General features: G+C 38.4%; 1 protein-coding gene across 3 annotated transcripts in view; it reads left to right on the forward strand.

Annotated features, from left to right (window-relative positions):
* Positions 1-18,076, forward strand: part of adarb1b (adenosine deaminase RNA specific B1b) — a 181,738-nt gene that overhangs the window by 69,991 nt on the left and 93,671 nt on the right. For all 3 annotated transcript variants that reach the window (XM_038305083.1, XM_038305081.1, XM_038305082.1), the window contains one exon: positions 579-655. The gene's annotated coding sequence lies outside the window, so the exon portion shown is untranslated. The remainder of the gene's footprint in view (positions 1-578; positions 656-18,076) is intronic.

Raw genomic sequence — 18,076 nt, forward strand, 5'->3', positions numbered from 1 at the left:
TTTGTTGGCCAGACCTCAGTGGTCTGCTCTTTTCACCGTTGGTCACTGCAGGACAGGTTATGTTGGCTGAAAGACCGCCCTTTTGATGTTGATTTGTTTAGAAACCTGTCACTCATTGCAGACCTTTCTAAACCTTGCGCGTGTCACCTCCCCATCTTTGTTGCCAAGATGCTTCTGTGTTGCCTTATCCGTGACAATGGAGTCACATTACTGATGTGAGCGGACAATAGGGCAGCATCTGCTTCTCTTTCCCACACCCCTCAGATATCTTGGCTTCCTGCTGTCACTCTCTCTCAGCGCCGCGGCATTGTGATGTTGCTGGCGGTCACGTCACGTTGCTCGCGGCACGGTCAGCAGGGTTCCTTCGCACAACGCTGTGGTGATCTGTGGCGTCTTACTTGCTGCCTGTAGAGGATCAGGGTTCTGATTTGTTCTGTTTCAGGTCATCGTTTGTTTGTTCTTTGATTTTTGTTTTTGTACCAAGCATTTTTGATGTAATGCTTTAGTGAAAATGTTTTTTTTTAATGCTTTGTTCATTGTTTTTTACTAAAACATAATGTTCTCTGCCTTTTCTGTAGGTGCAGTGTGTGGTGTAAATAGAACAGGATTCAGAAGATAAACTTGCTGGTTTCACTGCTGAGGACTCACTAGAACGGTGAGTCCCAAACTGACACATGTCAGACATTTACTCCAAGACATTTTGATGTGATTTATATAGATGGGTATATTTCTGGCTGGATGGACAAACCACAAAGCTGAACTTAGTCCACTTCATGTGAACAGACTAATTTTTATTGCTCATGGACGACCAATTTGCCCTTCTAAGCATTTATCTCTTTTATTTTTTTTTTTATGCCTCTGTTTTGTGAAGGGCTATATTTGCAGTGTGGCGGGGGGTGCTGTAACTCAGATGCATTGCCCAAAAAATTACTGATATCCCCTGAACACTTGCATGTTATAGATCTGCTACATATATTAGAAATAATCTGATACATCAGCCGATATTTGCATTGTTTTATCTTCTATCGTATCGCCGAATAAATACATGCTTTTCCCAATTAAGCTCATTCAGAAGCATTGCGGCTTCCTCATGTCTTGTTCATTGTTTTGCTTGATTATTAGCAAATGTTTCTTTTCTAAAAATTGACAGTTGCTTAACATTTGTTATTATTGTCATTTTCTCTGGTAAACGGAGGAGAAGGCAATATCAGCCGAAAAAATCTGCCTAATCTGTGTCGTTATAGGCGTAACAAAAACGCGTGTTCTCTCCGGGTTGCAGGTTTAGTGCTACCTTTTTGCTTCCAGTGCAGCTGCAGGTCTTTTGTGGTAATTATCTATCAGCTTTTTACGACAACGTGGTGACATTTCTATCCAGGTTTACTGAGGCTCCACTGAAAGCGTCTGTGGAGCCTTTGGAGCCTTGTGGAGAGTTTTTAAGCCTTTTTAAATCTCTTCAGTTAAACTTATGTCTGTTTTGAGGAAATGTATTTTATTAATGTATCCCCCACATCATGATGCTGCAAGTTTTTAAGGGGCGGACCCATTCTTCTGGTTTAATTTTGCATTTTTTCTAAGCCTACTCTATAAAGCTTCAAACTCAACGCTAATTTTGACATTTGGAATCGGAAAAAGCTTAATGGATGGGAAATTAAATGTCTTCAAACTTGGAAACAAGTCCAGTGGATTGTTTTTTTTTTTATTTCTTTAAATTTCATTTTTTTAAATGTCTTTAATTCCGGTCTCATCTATCCAGAACAATCAGATATCAGGAGGGACTTCTAATGACTCTCTTTCATCTGTGGATTTCTTCTTGCCACTTTTTCTTAGACTTTTTATAGATGATAACTGCCAGTTGACTTTTTAGTAGAAACTCCGTTCAAAGCTGTAGATCTCTGCAGTTAATGACAGGCTCTTCCTTTAATGCCAGTCTGCTCAGGTGGGAGAAACACTAGACATGCCAAACGTGGAAGTTTTTGTCCAGGTGTGCTCTTCTCTTTTTGTTTTCCGAAGACAGATGGATGAAGGCTCTGTGAGATGCTCAGAGCTTGGAATATGATATTCTTTATAAAGTGTTTTCCTTCTCTATAAAGTCAAATATGAATAAATCACATTTATTTTGTTATAGGTTCTATTGTGAAAAATTGTGAAAAAGTTCAAGTGGAATGGATTCCTTTGTGAGGCACTAAGGCACCAGATGCCAACACTCATCTCCTCTCCGTGTTCAGTCTTGCAGTGCACTGAATGGATGCAGTTTACTCTCCTCTTTTTCATGCATCATATTTCTGAGTGGAACAACTCCTATCACAGTGTGTCTCCCCACCGGTGTTGCTATTTTTAGCGGCGGCTTAACTATCAAGGGATGCTGCAGCCGTCCTCCATCCCTGTTTGTCTGTTTTTTTCCAGTTCTCCTCCATCAGCCGATGTGTCAAAACGTTTCCCCCTTTTTCTCTGAATGTTTGAAGTAGAGAAGAAGTGGAAATAAATGTGTGTGTGTGCTGGATAAAAAAACAACAAAGAAACATAAACTGACCACATGCAAATGGTGGAGTGTTTGTTCAAGTGAAGCTCAAACTGCTTGAGTCATGAAAAAGAAGCCAAATAAAAAAGGCTTTTGTGTCCGAGATGTTTTAATGGTCAGCAGGAGCTGAGGATGCCGTTAGTTTTCAACACTTCAAAAGAATAAAAATAATTGGCAGGGTCTGATTGATGGATTGATCTTTATTTTCTGTGTTTTTAATCATTTAATTGATCTCTTTCTCCTCTTGCTTATTGAGATTTGATCACAGGTTCTCATTGGGGTGAAAATGTTATCCTAAGTCTATTTGAAGTGATCTTTGATTGCCGTTACAGCTTCATGTTTTGACGTTGTTGCTCCATCTTGCTAGACGATAAACAGATAATTACCAAGCTGTTTGAAGAAATCTGCTCTTTGACAAGTTTTTGATCCCGTTGCCGTGTTGTTTGGCAGAACTGTGACTAAGCCAACTCTCTCTCTCGCAGAAGAGAAGCAATCCCACACATGGATTTTATCAGGATGCCTCACTGTTAACACAACAGGACCCACGGTAGCTTTTCTTTTTCGGACAAATGATTCTCCAGATGTCCCAAACAATCAGTAGGAGGATTCATCACAGAAAATAACTTTTGAACTATTGCACAAGCTGTCCAGCCTTGTTCTTTCTGCAGGATTTCAATCTCCTTAATGTTTTTCCTTTTTGGAGAACTGTGGCTTTGTTCTTGTTCTTATTTTCCTAAGGCTGTTGTTGGAAAGTCTTTTTCTCATTAGGTAGAAAGATAACATGTGCTCATTAACAATTTACATTATGTAGAAGTTTCTGTTATATTGCATTTTTTTTGTTGTTGCTGCATATATTAACATAATTAAATCTTATTGAAAACTGGATAAATAAAAATGGATCTCTTCTGCTGCACCAAGTCTGCATATTAGCACACAACCGTCTGTGTTCATCAAACATGCATCTAGATGTTTCTCTGAGCGCCTTTTTAGAGTGAAACTAAGCAAACATGCAAATTGTCTAAGTTTAGATTGAATTCAAGAGATTTACAAAAAATTATAGCGGCTTTATCTTTGGTGTCGGCACAACTGCGCTCATCATGCATGACGCTTGTGTTTCTGCTGCCAGTAAAAAAAACATTTCCAAATCATCCAAACCACTGTTTTCCTATATAAAGTACCATATTTTAAAAACAGGAGAACTTTGTAAAATCACATCTGTGCTGCTATATTGTTAACTAGAGCTTCTTTCCTACACAGTAATTTGACAAGGCGAATGATTTGACAAGTTGGTCATTGACCTGAGAAAGAGAAATCAGTGGACTAGCTCTGCACTGGTGGCAACAGGAATCTATAGCCTCAGCTCATGATGATCCTGGAACTTGCTCAGTCTACCTCTATGGTGTCACATTTATTTCAAAATGCCCGCGAGCAAAATAAACATACTTGCATTTATGTTAAACTACTTCTGCACATGGTTTATCTAACGCTGCACAACAAAAACACAACACAACAAACTGCTGCTCCGAGAGGCAAAAATCGCTCTCTGCGTGCGCCTGAGCTCCTCCCAGGGGCGCTAGGGATCATGCTGGGGATCTCACAGCTCTCACAATTTTATATCCAGCGACAAATTTCGAGGATGGCTACGCTCTTGAAAGTGTCTCCGGCCTTGGACAGATTTTTCTCCTCGCGCGAAGGAAAATGTGTTTTGACTGGTTGGGTGGAGACAAAGGTCTTCTGTAAGCCTCCTCTTGATTACACATAAAGTAGTGTCATTAGGCCTTTGACTGACAGCTCGTCATTCATAACTGACAATGACGGCTGGAGCCGGGACAGTGGCGGAGGCTTCTCCAACATTTGCGGTGCGTGGGGTAAGTGGTATGCGTCAGTCAAAGGCTTCCTGACGCTACTTCCCATGTGATTATGTCTGCAAGGCCCAGTCAGGAGGAGGCTTTCAGATGAGGTTGGTCTCCGCCCAACCTGTCAAAACACATTTTCCTTTGCGTGACAAGAAAATCAATCCGAGGGCAGAGACTCTTTCGAAGGTGCAGCCATCCTTTAGCGTGGCCTCTGCATAAAAAATCGGGCGCTCGGTGAGATCCCTAGCATGATCCCGAGGGAGGAGAGCAATTTTCTCCCCTTGAAGCGTCAGTTTCTCGTTCATGCGTGATTTTGTTGTGCGGTGGTAGATAAACCATGTGCAGAAGTAGTTTAACATACATGCGGCTATGTTTAGTTTGCTCGTGGGCGTTTTGAAATAAATGTGACGCAATATCCCTCTCTCCAACTTCCTCTCTTCGAAGTTGTTAGATATAAAAAATATAAAAATTATGATAAAATTATTAATAAATTTTTATTTTCACAAATTTCCTTGCATGCAAGAACAATTTAAAGCACACCTGGCCCTTTTTAAAAGCAGTGTGCAACATGCAAACCTTTCAAATTCTAGCTCCCTAAAAATCTTTACACAAACATATGTATAAAAACCCTCTCCACACAAAACAATGCATTCTCTTCACATATATAAAATATAGCTAAAGCCACCTAAAACCATGCCTGCACAAAGCTGCCAGATAAAGAGGGGTTTCTATCATAGAAGTTGCAGTAAAGTGGAATTTTATTTGTGGCATCTTGTTTGGGTCTTGATTCATGCTAGAGACTAAACAGCATGACGGCACTAGAGGATAATAAAGCTGCATTTCCATTGGTTTAATAAAGTAGTCCCTGTTTGTGTTGAGCTGCAACTCACATCCAGCTGCTGTTATTGACACAAGGAGACAGTTATTGTCGTCCCTCTGCGCCTCTTAAACAGTCCTATTGCTCCTTCTGGACGGTGTGGGCAGTGAGCTGACAGGTAGAGGAGGGCCACCGCCTTGTGGAGATCCTGATGAGTGCGGCTCGCATCCGGGGGCATTCCAGTGATCGCCCACCCCTCCCTGCCCTCTTTTATATATCCCAGTGGAAAAGCAGGGAAAAAAGTTAAAGGTCATCAATGATTGTCGTCAGTTTTGTCTGTTTTCCTACAAGCGCTTTTTGCATTTGTAGAGGTCTAACCAAATTGTTATCCTGCATACATATTTGCTTGCTTTTCGTTCCTAATTAAGAAAAGAAAAACACATTTGCGTGCATGCAGACACTCGTGTTACAGCGGCTGTTATTTTTAAACAATGCCAGCACCCTGTTCTGTGTGGGTTTTTATGGCAGCAAAGTTTCTGCCTCCTGTGTTGTTGAGGAGCACTCCTGCCCTACAGCCTGCACCTCTCCTCCATTATTCTAATGAATATTTAGTGCACCGTTGGCAGGAAGGCCACAACTCATCCTGCTAAAATACGACAAGCTGCTGCGAGGTCGGTAAGACGAGCGTTTGACAGCCTTTAACGCTGCTGCTCTGTTTCTACTGTATGAGCGTCTCAGTTGGCTGGGGGTGTGCAGAGTGATATACATTTCACATTTGGCTGTCATAAACACACACAGCAACAAAAAAAGTTATATCTGATTTTTTTTCTTTTTAGTTTTTGAATTTAATTTGTGATTTTTAAATAAAGTTGATATTTTTGCTCGACAAGCTGTTATTCTGACATAAAAATCAGTCAGACAGTTTTATATCTTAGTCTCTCTTTCACAAGAGCAATGCTTCCTTTAAGATCAGAATGAAGTGATTTCTGTCTTTGCTTCCTGTGGTTCTGGCAGTTTTCTACCGTTTGCTCTGGAAGATTGTTGTCATTAATCTTTACTGTAGCTATGGAGTTTACTTCAGAACTGCTGCTGGGCCGATTCCAGTTTCACCCCCACCTCCTCATTCTTTGCCCTTTGGGTTGTATATCTCTGCTTTCTAGCCTACATGATGGGTACCTTGATATGCTGCCAACAACCAGGGAATTTAAAGATACATGCACACCAAAAACGTTGTGATACACTTTAAATCTCCCACTCAGCCCTTATTCAGTTACAGTGAGTACTTTTGATGCATTTATGACTCGGTGTAATGGTATTTAATAAATAAGGGAGAGACAACTTTACAAAACGTATTGATAAATTAAATAAAAACGTTTTTCCATTAACGATCTTATGCTGCCCTTTAAGTACAATATTCATCAGAGAAAGGAGAAGCCGTCTCTCATTCACTGGGTTGTGGTTTGTTTCTAGCATCCTTCTACCATTCTGATGCACCCCTGGGCAATGCACTAAGCCACGAGTTGTCTACTAGTTTGCGCACTAATGTATATAGGTTTGGGGTTTTAAAGTGGAGCTAGATGAATATTGCTTCAGAGCAAATCCCTTTGCAACATTGAGCAGAAAATCTTACTGAAAACAAAAATATAACATTATCAAAGGCGTCATTGATATGATAACATGAGCGTAAAACAGGTTAAATGATGTGTAGACTCTATAAAGATGCGCCAAAATACCAATAATAATAACTCACAAGAGCCAAAATGCTAATATGTTAGCCAAAGCTAGGGCATATATAACTCGTCTGTTCTACTTAACGCCCTCTAACAGTGTGTTTACGCGAGAACGTTTGTTTTCATGGGCCACTGAAGTAGGGAAGGGACTCGAAAACCGGTTCCTGTCCAGAACCGGTTCCGTGTGTTCCAATTCCATGGCACCGTTTGTCAGCTCACTTAATGATTCTCTTATTGATTCCAGGCAGCACCAGAGCCTAGGGCTCTGGGCAGCTCGACTTACATCATTTTTTATGCAAGTTACGCACGTGGCATTCGGTAAGCTAGTACAACGTGACAAGGCTTAAGTCTAGAAAAGCAAAAAAAAAAAAAAAAAAATGGCAATCAATCTGGTAAAGCGATTGATAGTTTGCCTTCATTTTAAGGAAGAGAAACATGGCAACAAGGAGCTTTGCAATCATTGCAAAGTGGCAATTGCATCTGCGGGAGGAAATGCATCCAACATGCGGAAACACCTGCGCACACAACATGACACACACTTTAACGAATGCTGTGTTTTTGATGCTTCCGGACAGAAGCTAAAGTTACGACCAGCATGGAAGGCAACTCTGGTGGTAAGTAGCTAGTTTTATATCACTAGCTGTGCTTAATGTGGTTCCTAGTAAATCATATGCCATTTCTGGAAATAAACCAGTTTCCTACCTCTCTTTGGGGTTATTAAGGGAGTGTGCCTTTCTCTTTAATCCAGCCCTTCATTGCTAGCCTGTTTAATTAGAACTACTTGTAATTCTTACGTGATGCCAGCTTTTGCAATGGAAGTAACGAAACTTCTAAGAAGTTGCTCCGCAGTATAGGGAGTGAGAGAAAGGTGACACTTGTTTATTTAAATCAGGTGTTTGAGTTTATTTCCCGAAATTGTAAAGTAATGCTTTGTCATGAAACGAAATCGATAATTCCTTATCGAATCGTTTCTGCCCATCTCCAGCTGTCTATGGGGGAGAGGTGGGGTACATCCTGGGCAAAACAGAAACACTCACACCTAAGGATGATTAAGAAAAGCCAATTAACCTAACAGTCAAATTTTTGGACTGTGGGAGAAAGCCAGAGACCCGGAGAGACACATGCTCAGGGAGAACATGCAAACTCCATACAGAGAGTGCTGGGCCGGGATTCGAACTGGGATCATCTTGCTGCAAGGAGGCAGTGCTACCCACTGTGCCACTGAGCAGCAATCAGGGAGTTGGAATCCTAAAAATTTTATCAATTCCCGGCCCTACACTTAAGTGTAGTTTTACAAAACGCTTAACATGGAGTAAACTGCATATTTTCTCCATCCAACTCCATGCTTAGGCTAGCAACAGCAGTTATAGGAGCCTGTGTGTTTACAGGGAGGGGAGGCAAAGAGCAGCTCAGTGCTGCGAAAGCGAGGGACAGAGGAGCAGAATCAGCGGCCGGCTGAAATTTCTTTCAGATGTTTGCAGGAAAATAGAATTTTTTATATTGGCCACATTTTGGCCGATGTCAATTACTGAGCTAGACTCAAAAATCAACCCACCGATTAATGGTCGGAATCTAATGCAAACCATAACACATTTAATGACATTCTGTACTTACCCATGGGATTACGTCTGTTGTATAAAAAAATAAAAGTTTAAATGGCAATCTTGTCTGAGCAGCAAATGAAGCTTACTGAATACATTGACGGACCCTCTAGTCTATAATCGGATTGTGGTTTGTAGAATCAGACCCATGCTGAATTGTTTTGCCTAAAAAGTTTCATTTATTGAATCAGTTATAGATAAATGTTCAATGCTTCATATATGTTGCATAGAATACAGACTTAAAAGCTATTCCATTTCTGGTAATGGTGTACCTTTATGCTGTCATTAGCTTGTATTGGTTATTAGGTATCTTCATCTTAATTCTTAAGGACTGAGCTATAACTGCGTTCACACTTTTTTAGGTTTGTTTCAGTAATACTCATTCTAAAATGTATTTTCTTCTCAGTGCAGCCAGAACGCTGCCTGATAAGATTTAATTGCCTTGCCAAAAGTAACTAGGCCATCCATATTTCATCGCTGTCATGTCCTTAGAGATTTTCTGTACATATGAGAAGTGCAGCAATAAAAATGGGACCTGGTAGAAGAATGACCTTAGGTCCAGCAGCTGGGAACCATATTTCAGGATGGTGTGGTTGTGCAGACGTCACAGAACGACCTTGACGCTGCATTTTTGGAAGGGTTTGCTGCAGGATGAGGCACTCATTGCATTATACAGTAGATGTACGATGAGGCTAAACTCAGAACAGATTCCATTCATTTCAGTTCAGTTCAAAAACTCGGTGGTGATTTCCAAAGGGAAATTGAATGTTTAAAGATGTTTATCTGTTTGGGTTTGAAAGTGAAGGATCAGTGTCCCTATAGACCAAACTGGAGCAAGCAGATTCTAATTGAAATATCTGAATTAACCCTCCAGCTACCCTTTAGCCCGGCGTACACTGGGCGATTTTGGGGCGATTTTCCAGTCATGCGAGAATCTGTCGATCCAGCCGACTTTCAGCCTGATCGTGAGTCGTGTAGTCTACATGGGGTTACGAGCGGCGATCAGCCTCTCACGACCACCTCCCAATCAGGAATTGTGAGGTCGTCAAGGGCAAATCTCTAAGTGTGAAAACAAGGATTCTTCTTTTTATTCTTTCTCTCAGATGTAAACACATGGCAGAATGGCAGGGATGCAATGAGTGACATGCAGTTCTGTCTGTAAACTTGACAGACCGTAGTAGCCACGTTTACTCAGCCATGTCTTTTTTCCAAATACGTTGTCGCCTTTTCTTTTTAGGGCTTTCCGACGTGGTTTTTAGTCGTACAGTGTGAGCAGGCAGATCGCATCAGAGCGTCGGGCCGAACATAAATCTTGAGCTGTGAACTCACACTGTACAACTAAACCCTGCGATTAGTCGTACAGTGTGAGCAGTAGCTGCGTGCAACGACTGAAAAAAATCGCACAGTGTACACCCGGCTTAAGCCTGAAGCCTTGAATGGACTGATTATCTCACTTTTTAAGGATTCACCGTTTTTCACTGTAAACTCTTGTTTTAAAGTTCAAGAAGCTGTCATCTTCTGTCTTCAGTAATCATTTTTGATTTAAGTATTCCAGTTGATTTTCCTGCCTTTTTTAAATGTGAACACCAGCAAAAAAGGATGATTGTAGTTTTTATAGGATAGGGATCCATGCAGAGCTGGGTAGAGGACTAGAGAACCAGGTTGACATTTTTAGTCTCTGAGGACATTTAATGACAAATAAGCATAGGGTTCCTCATAGTTACTTTTGCTTGATCAGAGATTCTTTTCAGATCTACTTCATTAGAGTCAAGTGGCCCAAATTGGGATAAGAACCAAAGTCATTTTACACACGGTGTAGGTTTATATTTTTAAAAAATATTTCACACAGTTAAATTCTCATGTAAACCTGAACTCTAGCTTATTTGTGGCAATATTTTATTTTAATTAATAAAAAAGCTCTATAACTGCGGTAAATACAATGTTCTCCAATGGTACTTTGGGTATATTAGTCAGCTGACTGCTTTTTAGGAAAGGTACCAAGTTACTCATTATGCGCGACTAACTATTCTCTAACTTTTTATAGAAGTGACCAATATATTGTTCTTGCTGATAAGAACAGGCAAAGAAATAGGATCTAGATCAGAGACGTCAATCTCTAGTTTTTGATGGTCAGTATCCTGTAACATTTTGACATTTACCAATCTATACCAAAATGTAATTCTTTAGATTCAATGTATATTTTTTATGAGAACTTTTTTGGTACTTTTCACGTTACAACTATCATCCATCCATCTGGAAGAAGGAATATCTAGAAATTTCAAGTGAAAATGTTGAAACCATGATCTGATGTAGAAACAAAATATCAGAACCTGATTGAAATTTCAGGAATTTTCCAAATAAGTTTGAATCATTGCTCCAATCAGGCTGATATTTTAGGGATTGCATATGTGTAGGACACTCCACAGATCTACCAAGTTTGAAGTATGTGGCTTTATTACTTTTAGAGATAATTGGAGTCAAAGATGCTATTAGAGGCTAAAATGTCAATTTTTTCATGTATTACCCAATTTCAAAAGACGATTACTCACTAACTGCAGGATGCCCCCTTATGGAACTATTTTACTTCATAAAAACCATAATAAAAAGTATTACCCAAGATGCTGGAACGGAACTCACTTTCTAGCCACTTTCTGAGAGCTAGTCTATGGCCTAAAAGAAAAATAGCGTAAGTTGCTCTTAGATAAGTTGCACATCCATCTAAACTTGCTTTCAGTGTTGTACTTTCATTGTATATGGTTTTAATTAAGCTTAGGTACACGGACAGATATATTTGATCGTAACTCCGAACAATGTGAGGATTTCATAGTTCAGAAATTTTTTTTACTGAGGAGGAAATAAGGTGTTTTTGGATAAAACCAAAATATTTACATGTTATTTTTTTAAGATTCCTTGAACACATCCTGCTCTGTGTTAAAAAAAAATCACATCCACTGTTATGTAAAACTGTCCATCTCCTTGTTTTGGCTGGCCTCTCTTTAGATGCCGTAGCAGCATATGTTCTCTGATCTTAATGAATGCTGCGATTCAAAATGTGACGGCGTGATTAACATGAATGTCTGTGAGTGGAATCGGCGTGGATAGCGCTTGCATTCCTTCACACTTTGCACCCACACTGAGCTGATCTGCTTCTCACTTTCTTAATTTATTTTCATCTTCACAAGCTGTATTTTTTGCGGACAAGCATGTGCTTTAACGTCGTCCTCATCTGCGACCAGATGGGAGACGGACGGCCAAATGCAAAAACAGCAGGATCCTCGAGGCAGGTCTAATACAAAAAAAAAGTCCCTGCAGAGCGGGTCTGCTTCATGTTTCAGTGACATGTGTTTTCCACTGGATGTACTGCAGATAGGACTTTGATTGAGTTTCTTGTTACTACAATGGAAGGGTTCCTATACTCAAACATCAGCTCTGTGTACCTCTTGGATAAATACTGAGCTCAGTAATACGCTTTAGTGCTGTCACGCTGTGTATATAGTCAGGTTGGGTGTAATAATACAAATGTGGCATTTTGATTGATCAGTATCTACTCAAGTGTAACTGTTACTACATGTCTGTGTCAGTATTTTTTTAAGTGGTTAATATTTAGAGTTCCAACCTACATCACTTTATTTCATGCAATAACATTTCTGGGAATCAGTTTTGAGTCATTTATTTCCACATTTTACATTCAGGAGCCCAAAATCTAGATCAAAATCTTTTTTCTTGTTAGTTTTTTTATTTCATTATTGGTTATTTGAGGTTTTTTTTTTTTTTTTTTTCAATCCATTTTTTATGTTGGATAATTTTTCACACACTTTCTGTCAGGTTCTATGCTAAAGCTTTTTTACCTTGACGTTTGATAATTAAAGGGAAACGCCGGTTTCAAGAGCCCAATGTAAAAAAAAACGGTGTTTCCCTTTAAAGCAAATTAAAAAAAAAGGGCCCAGTATTGTTAAGGCAAACACAGAGCAAAGAACCAGCTTTGATTGGATTTTTAGAAACTTTTTGGTCAGCAGCCTATCCCAATAATACAACTTTTGTTTTTTAGCCAAATCTGTGTCATCTACAATGATATAATTTATATAGGAGAGTTTCCAATATGGAATCGTTTCGCAGAATCAGAAAAAGCTTTATTGTCAATTTTTGTTTTACATAATTGAGAAAAGAATATATGAGACAAGCAACAATACGGTTCACTTAAACAATTGTTTGTGAGAGTAGAGTATTAAATTTACAAATGGAAGTTTTATGTAGGAGTTTTATGAGTTTTATTGAATCCAAGTGGAACTTATGGAAAAACAAGAGTCAAACTGTCACATATGGTGAAGATCATCATGTTTTAGGTTGTTTATAGTCAAGTAAGTTAGAATTAGACTAACTTTGTCATTTTCTATGCACAGGATGTATTCAGCATGAAATTTTATTGTACACGGATCAGGACAATGTAATAAAAATAAAATGAAATAAGATAAAAGCACAATATTAAGTACAGCAGCAATAGGAACTTTTCATATTGCAAAAAAAAAGTTTCCGGTGCAAAATAACATATATATACTTAATTTCCTCACTATATGTATATATGTATATATATACATATAGTGAGGAAAGTAAGTATTTGAACACCCTGCGATTTAGCAAGTTTTATGGTAATCTCAGTAAATTATCTCTTCCTGTACAGGAGAAGCTTTATTAAGTAGGTATTTTGGATTCAGGTGGGCCTACAGGCTGCAGAGAAAGCAGTTTACACACACACCATTGCTTGGCCCACTAATCAGCTACTGTACCGAGTCAAATCAGATTGTTGTGGTCTAAACCAATTTTCTTTGCAACCTTACCCCTGCCATGACTGCTTAAATTCCCCAGCAAGTGTAGCAACAGGGAAAGGTTATGATTTGATCCTACTCACCTTGATCAGATTACACACTAGAATTAGTATAATTACAGCTGTCACTGATTAATGGCCAAGCTATAATTAGAGACGCAGCATCGAGGAAGTGTGTTTTAGTGCATGTGTGATAATAATAATGAACGTGCATTTGTTAAGGATTTTTTTTTTCTTTTTTTTGTATCCACCTTAATAACTATAATCATCCCTTTATTTTAATGTAGATGAACAGGATTTATCAGCACTCAATGTTAAAGTAAACCAATCAAACTTGCACACTAAATAACCTGAGTCTTGGATGGGATATGAGGGGACGGTCTTTCTTAAAGACAGTAAAAGTTTGAAAGGTTTTAAAGAATAGATAAATAAAAACAACACATTTATCACACATCACAAAAAACAATAGTTTGGGTTTTTAACCCCTATTTTCCAGATTATGATCATCTTTAAAAATTGTTATTATTACAGAATGATAAACTGTCAAGTATTTAAGTGTTGTATCAGAGTTTTACATGATTAGACGTCCAAACTAGTTAGCTTATTTTAGTTGTTATTTTCCTTATAACAGTACTTTTATTATTCTGAAGGAAGATTTAAAGGAAATAGACCAAATGTCAAGCCCTGTGGGACTCAATTCTTTTTTAGCATACGCAGAATTTTAGCATGTTTCAATAATTGTGTTAAAGTTTTCATCAGATAAAATTATGATGCTGTATATTATTGTTTATATAAATAATCAGAATTTGATTTAAGGTTTGTACTTCACACTATTGCTGACACTGGCTCATGCTTGTCATAAATTTTTAACCATTTACAACTCCGTTAAATTTATTTCATATATATATATATATATATATATATATATATATATATATATATATATATATATATATATATATATATATATATTTTTTTTTTTTTATGCAACAGTGAAAAAAATAATAGTTGCAAAAGCAAGAACCATTATGGTGCCCATTATTTTTATTATATGCTTGGAGGAATTTAAGATAATAATCCTGGAACATTTGTGGTCAAATTTCTGCCTGGCTTTATTCAATTCAATGTAAAAACATTCTTCAAAAATACAGAGTTTATATAACCAGCCTGTCAGACCATTGCTGCTCTTACTGCTTCAAACTGAGGAGGGTTTAAAATGTGCATTAACAGTTGAATCAGATGCCATTTTACATTTAATGTAGAGATATCATTTGATTAAAAACTACATAGAAGTCTATTTTCGCCACTGAGTTGATTAGTCCTGTGGTCATCTGTCCATCCACCCATCTGTCTGTCCATCCGTTCGTCCATCCATCTATTCACACTCAGAAAGAAAAACTTTTATTGCTTAATGTCCCCACAGTGATGTCAGGGATTCCTAGTGAGCCCTTTTCCCAAATGCTGTGTATCAGCTTTTGCGCCAGATGACACTGATCCTGACTTCCCAACACTTCTTCAAACTTCTGAAATCTGTAACCTCATTGGGGCGTATTGCATCGACACTGAAAGGAGTAGCTGCCAAATATCCAGTATATATTACTGAAAAGTGATTTCAAACGCATAGACACCTTATCAAGCGTCTTCTGTCCACATTCTGAGCTAATGCTGATGAATCAGAGCCTTACTAAGGCTGCGCTTTACGCCGACTAAACGGATCGTATGGAGCTGAACTAAGGTAACCAGAAGCAAGGGGAACGGGAGCGATAAGAGACTGAGCTGCAGGGTTTCAAATATTAATAACGTGTAAATCGGACATAGTGCATGCATGAGCTGTTTGTGTGCACTCCAGGTTTTCTCCAAGCTCAGCAACCCCCCGACCATGACAAGGCGAACCTCTCAGCCCCTGAACAGACTTGGTCAAGCAGAATGGAGACGTGGGCAAATGGATAGAGGGCAGAAATAGATTACACAGATACTGTTGTTTGACAGACCTGTGGTAAACATGGTCTGGTTGGGCATTTTCCACCAGGGGCCTATCTATGTGATATGATCTTTGTTCCAGGAATAAAGATTAAAATCTAAAAATAAATATTTAGTGAGGTGGGAAGTAGATTAAATATATGCACTTAATGTGATTAAACTGCATATTATCATTGCTCTCGGGGGTCGATCTGACTTTTAAAGTTAACATGGATAGATTTATATGTGATAAAAGCCATTCCTCGTTTTCTCCTCCCTCCCACGGTTCATATGAGTAGGATAGAAAAGCAGCAGCTTCTCTGTTTATCTGGTTGTTTTCCAATGAAATACTTAACCTCCTACAGTTGGCAAAAAAAATAATAAATCTGGCTGATAGTTTTCTTGATGCATCACAATATCATGGCCTTTTGGAGGGAGTTATTACCACACACAGCTACTTTATCACTTCTAAATAAGTTAGATCAGCCCGCATCCTCATGTGTGTTTTCTTAAATATATTTAGCACTTTTGGCACCAGGGAGAAACATGCAGGTTTCGCTCACAATACATGCTAGTAAATTTAAACTGCTACACTGCTTCTGTAAATTCAAATATAGGATTTCCTTTTAACCTTTAAGCCTTTATAGGGCATTCAGTGAAAGACTATCTAAATTTCAAGCAAAGAGTACACTGCAAAAAAACTGGAATCTAAGTAAATCAGTTTTTCTTAAAATAAGTGAATTTTTCTTGAACTGAGCAGGTGAGATACTTTGCAAATGGAATAAGAAAATTTACATTTAAAATAAAGAAAAAATGATGCAGTCTCCTATTTGAAGTGCATAATATCAAATAATCTGATTTTAAGGATATAAATGCTCCTTCAACTGGGAGATTTTCTTATTTACACTTATTTTAAGACATTTTCACAAATGTATAGATCATTTTTGTAGTGCTTTATTGGAATCCAGGACAAGGCCTTATTACCTTTGTGACGTTAACCCTATAATGCCAAATGTATCGTATTTGATACATATGGTTTCTGAAATGTTTTGCATCTGAAATGTTTTGCATCTGACACCTTTTGCATAATTTAATGGTAAAAACTTTGCTCAAAATCCTATTGTACACAATCAGATATACCTGATAACAGCCAGTAGAAGACTACACAAAAAGTAATCTTGACTTATCACATGGTAATCAATTATTAATATCAAAAATGTATTTCTGTTTTTTTTTTTTTTTTTTACATATTTTGTTAAAAGGGCAAATAAGGAATTCAAACCAAAAAATAATTTTCTGTTTTGTTTTATTCTTGGATCAGGCTTTAAAGGGTTAAAAACAAAAATGCATATTTTGATGGCATAGATGAATGTAATAATGGTAATAACAAGAAACGGCAACTTGCCCGTATAAATTAAGAAAAATAACAAACGTGAAAAACACTGAGAGTGAAAGAAATGGCACTCCATTTGTAAGGGGTATGCAAGTGATCAAAAATGGTAACTTGCCCTATAAAGGGTTAAGGTTGTTTACGATTATCTAAATTTGAATCTTTTTGTTAGACATTCCACAGCTTATACATATAGCTTTAGTTAACATTGTCTCAGCTTTAAAAAGGTCTATATTTGATTGTTTCCTGTTAAAGGCACATGGTGGTCTTTGTGACCTAAGAGTTGACGTATAAGACTTGTTTTAAAGCTACAGTGTGTAACTTTTAGCGACATCTAGCGGTCAGACTGCAGACTGCAGCAACATGAACATCTCCCCCCCACCTCTTCTCCCCCCCAACAGTACGGCGAGCGTTACGGGACAAAATATCTTCCACGACGTCCGCATAACCTACCTTCTCAAGTGATGAGGTTTGTTTACATAGATAATTTTACAGATAGTATTTCATTAGTCTGTGTATGGTATAGATTTCATGTAGACTTAAGATAATAAATATACCCGTTATTTTTTCTACATCGTTGTGACATTTTGGCGATCTCGCAATCGCTAGTTTGTTTGCTCTGCGCTGCCGTAGCGCAAAGATGTCTGCCTCCATGGCTGCGAGACCCGCTCCTATGTAATTATAAATGACGAATTCTAAGGCAACGCAAATATTAAGGTTAAGAGGCTGAGCTCGTAGATGATGAAAAATTACATAGTTATGTATAATATATTACATTTCTGACTGTATATCCCTGTAATTATTACACACTGTAGCTTTAAATTATTCCTGGGGCCAATATACAGCGCTTGACAATCTCAATGCTATGAATGGGGCTCCCCTCTTGAAATACCCCCTGCAGAAATGGAAGATGATCCACCGTCATTGGCCAGGTCATGTGACCTGGAAGAAAGTATCTCTTATGTAGTCATGGAGCCAAGGCTTTTGCTGTACTATTTCTCCATCTGGTCATGGCTGAGGCAAGGACATGGTTAGACCTTCTGAGGAGGCTAAAAAGAGAAAACATGAAGGGGTAAAGCAAGAGTGGATCTTGGAAAGGAGTTTGTTAATTACTGCAGGCTGAAAGAAGAAGCCGGATGTAAAACAGAGCCTCTTTTCTCAACTTTATTATTAGACTGGTAAGTTAACACTTTGCTCTTTGTCTGCAATCATATATCTTGATTATTTTTTCAATGTTTAGTAGGAGAAAAATACAGGCAGCTGCAGGTTTGGCTTCCCTAGTGGCTAAAGGCTGATTTATACTCAGAAACCAGGTCGTCTGCGTGTGTGTCGCAGTGAATGCAAATGTGCCCTCTCCGCAGACACTCTGCTGCATCTCTCAAA

This window comes from Cyprinodon tularosa, unplaced genomic scaffold (assembly GCF_016077235.1).
Source record: "Cyprinodon tularosa strain WSP-4 unplaced genomic scaffold, ASM1607723v1 ctg551, whole genome shotgun sequence".
Taxonomy (NCBI): Eukaryota; Metazoa; Chordata; class Actinopteri; order Cyprinodontiformes; family Cyprinodontidae; genus Cyprinodon; species Cyprinodon tularosa.